The following is a 4,016-nucleotide window of genomic DNA, read 5'->3' on the forward strand; positions in this document are numbered from 1 at the left end:
GAGGACCCCCTTGAAAACGAGATGTTCCATCTCTAGGGGTTTATCCTCCTACTTCAGTTTAAATGTGTAAATAAAATAAATAAAATAAGATTTGGTGGCTGTTGCTTAGCAACTCTGAGCTTCAGCTCTCTCTAAAGGTTTTCCTTCAGTCCAGAGACTGGGGCACCACTCCATGACCTCGATCTGCTTCTTCTTCAGCCATTCCTCAGTTTTGTTCCTTCACCTGTTGGAAGACCCATCCATGACCCATTTTGAGGCCTCCTGGCTTAAGGAAGGAAGGAGGTTCTCAACATTGACGTGAATGGACAGCTCAATCCCGCTCCTTCAGTGTTCCAAATAGGAAGTACCCGCGGGCTTCAAGAAGGCCAAAGTCCCGTAGACCCCCATTGAAAAATAACAGGAAGTAACAGCGAAGGCTCTGGCCTGGTTTCACGATGGCAGAAGGTAATGCATTTCCTATGAGGGGCCTCAACACTTGATATGTCCAGGTCTTATTAAACAGTCTATGGTTCTCAATCAGGATTTGACTAGAATACCTGGTTGCAGACAGCAACTGAAAATGATTAGCCGGAAGCGGAAATTCCACAAGATTTTAGAGTTGTAGCCACTTTTATTAAAACTTTTTCATGTAAATAAACAGTTTAGCTTTCAAGATTAGCTTAAATGTGTCAAAAGAAAGTAAACGCTTTATTAGTTTAAAAAAGGATTCTACCAAAAGTGATCAGATTTGTATAATTGCTAAGACTTTTCCATTGGAGCTTCAGCTTCATACCAGTGTTTACGTTTGACTGCAGTTAGCTTAAACCCACGATCAACGTGCGTTCGATTAATTTAACTAAATGTTATTAAATGTCACAGTAGATGCAGTTTTTGCTTTCACCACTAATAGGTGCTGGTGCTGATTTAATAGGAACAGCCAGCACGTTAAAAAAAAAGTTAAAAACGAGTTAAAAAGTGACACGGAGGGGTCTTAAACCAAACGTCAATATGTGACGACTTTGAGTGAGAATGTGGTACCAAAGCATAATGTTTCCACCTCCATGCTTGACAGTGGGGATGATGTTATCGGGATCAAATTTTGCATTTTCTCTTCCTCCAAACACGATGCTCCATGTTGATCTCATCTGAGCAACAGCACCTTCTACCAATCACTCACTAAATCACGAAGGTGTTCATTGACAAACTGCACATGTGCCTCCTTAAGGTGCATTCACACCAATTGGCGTGGCGTAGGCAGCTAGTTTCAATGTTAAGTCAATGGAACAGCAAAACATGATAAATATATCTGAAGTCGACGCGATTTGTGGCGTGGAAGTCTGCCAGCAGCTCTATTTGAGCAACGAGGCACTAATTGGGTGGTGCAGTCAAAATTTAAAGATCTGAAGTTCGACAAGTCGCGACTGCCAAACGGGAACTCAGCTGTGGGAACATGACGTTTTTAGTGACTCCATCAGCTGGTAGAATATTAATCCAAAGAAGCATTTTTGTCCTGAGCTTTCATCTTTTTCCTTAACCTGCTGGAGCTGCAGGTTTGCAGAGCTCATTCGGCTACTTTGGGGCAAAGGTGAGATTCACTCTGGACAAATCGCCGGTTTTCGCTCCTGCGGCATAGCTCACTCGCTCAAAATGGCGGCAGACAGAGAGTCGCTACGGGGTGCCGAGGCTGCCGGCTCAGGCCTCATCGAGACTTAAAAAAAGGAAAAAGGTCTCCTAATTTTGTTTTTTCCCAATCACATTAATACGAGACAGCGAGCCTTTGAGCTCAGCCACAGAGGCACAGAAACACCATGGAAGTGGATGTCATTCAGACACAGCCCTCTAAACTGGGAAAATCTTTCCATCCATCCATTTTCTTAACCGCTGCGTCCCTTTTGGGGTCGCGGGGGTGCCGGAGCCTATCCCGGTTACTGAAGGGCGAAGGCGGGGTACACCCTGGACAGGTCGCCAGTCTGTCGCAGGGCCTCAATCACACACACATTCACTCTCACATTCACACCTAGGGGCAATTTAGAGTCACCAATTAACCTATGAAGCATGTTTTTGGACGGTGGGAGGAAGCCGGAGTCCCCGGTGAAAACCCACGCATGCACGGGGAGAACATGCAAACTCCACACAGAAATGTCCCAAATCCCCCAGCCGGGATTCAAACCGGGGCCTTCTCACTGTGAGGCAAGAGCACTAACCACTGTGCCACCGTGCAGCCCTTCATGATAGTCATATTACCAATGTTTTTGTAGAACTCTTTACAATAACACATTTTTTGACGGGTGAAGATCAATGAATTTGTCGCACAACACAAGAGGGGTGGGGCAAATTTGTCACGCGAATCGCGTTTGGTGAGAATACCCCTTTAAGCAGAAATAGTTTGCCATCACTGCAGGATGTTAAACCATTACAGCGTAAAGTATTACCAATGGTTTTCTTTGTTTAATTTCTGCTGAGTTGTTTTAGGCTGATTTCTCAATAGTGTCATGATCATGGAAACCCCACAAGGTCAGATCTGGTCTGGAGCCCCAGACCTATAGGTCGATTGATTGATGGTCATGTTCTTATACTAATAAGTATAAGTTCCTATACTAATACTAATTCCCTCAAGAAATGCAAATACATTTGTATAATTTCTTTAAAGTCTTTATCTCCCACGGTTCTAATGAACCTACCATTAGGATGACACGCTGTAAGTTTGTTTTTAAGTGGCCAAACTGACAAAATCAGCAAGAGATCCAAGACTCATTTCCTCCACTGTAATTGAATAAACACCTGCAGCGCCTCCCCGCTACACATGTTCTGTCCTGAAGCCCCCGCCGACACTAGTGTGAATGAATGTTCTTTCATGTTCTAGAACACAAAAAAAAGCAGCATGAAAACCGAATCGATCGACGCAGAACTACGCAGTGGAAACTAACTGCTGCTGCAGAGTGTGCTTCGCCACGCAACACCGCCTCCAGATCGGCGCGCGGGTTGGACACACAGTGCTCGAGAGGAGTTTGTGAGCTAATAAATCTCCGATGTGTCCCGCAGGAGAGAGACCCACTCTGCAGCGGTGACTCTGTTTTGCCATAAGCCGATCAGCGGAGAACACCAAAGGTCAGACACTGCCGGTTGTGCGGGGAGACCTTTCACAGCATCCCGCACGGCCTCGTGCACGACGGCGCCGGAAGCATTTTATCAGTTCAATATAGGTTTGACCCTTTATATGACACTGGATATACATGTCTGCCCTCTTAAATATATATAGAGCAGTTTGGTCTTCTGATTCTGCGATCAATACACATGAATGTAGAGGAAGAAATATACGACAGGTTCCCAGGAGGACTCCCTGTTACTCTGAATGTAGGGAACATTAAATGACATAGAAAGTCTTGATGAGGAGGAGGAGGCTCTGTTTGTGTTTTCCATTGCTCATCAAACAGTAATTGTGAGCCTGACTCAGTCTGGTAGGAGACTTCAATCCCCTCTAAAGGAAAGTAATGATGTGTGTTACCTAAACACACACTGACACGTTATTTTTCTGGAGATGTATTACATACATTTTCAAAAAGAAGGTGAAGCAGACAGGATGTGGTGAGAGAGAAATAAACGCTATGCCACTATTTCACAGAAAAGATTGGCAACACCATTTATGGTCTCCATCCTTCACCACAATTCCACATGTACCATCAGAGGTACATCTTTGTCCTGTTCAGGAACACAAAAAGAAAAGACCAAAAAGAAAATATTGTATTTTTCAAGCAGCAAAAAAAATGCAAAAGGAAGAAAACATATAGTGTATGAGACATTGACACATTCGGCTCAGAAAAGCGCTTTTGAGCGACCACTGAAAGATCAACGCACACGCACACATAATCATGTTTCAGGCATCTTTGTTAAAAACGCTCACGCTCTTTTGTCATTACACTAGTAGTGTGCTGAAAGTTAAACCGGCTGAACTCTGACCAGTGAGGAACTCGGATTCGGTTGAGATGTAGGGCTAGCGTCCTTATCAAAAAACAGAAGGATAACCCTTTGGAAATCGA

The sequence above is a fragment of the Oryzias melastigma genome, linkage group LG4 (genome assembly GCF_002922805.2).
Source record: "Oryzias melastigma strain HK-1 linkage group LG4, ASM292280v2, whole genome shotgun sequence".
NCBI classification, from domain to species: Eukaryota; Metazoa; Chordata; class Actinopteri; order Beloniformes; family Adrianichthyidae; genus Oryzias; species Oryzias melastigma.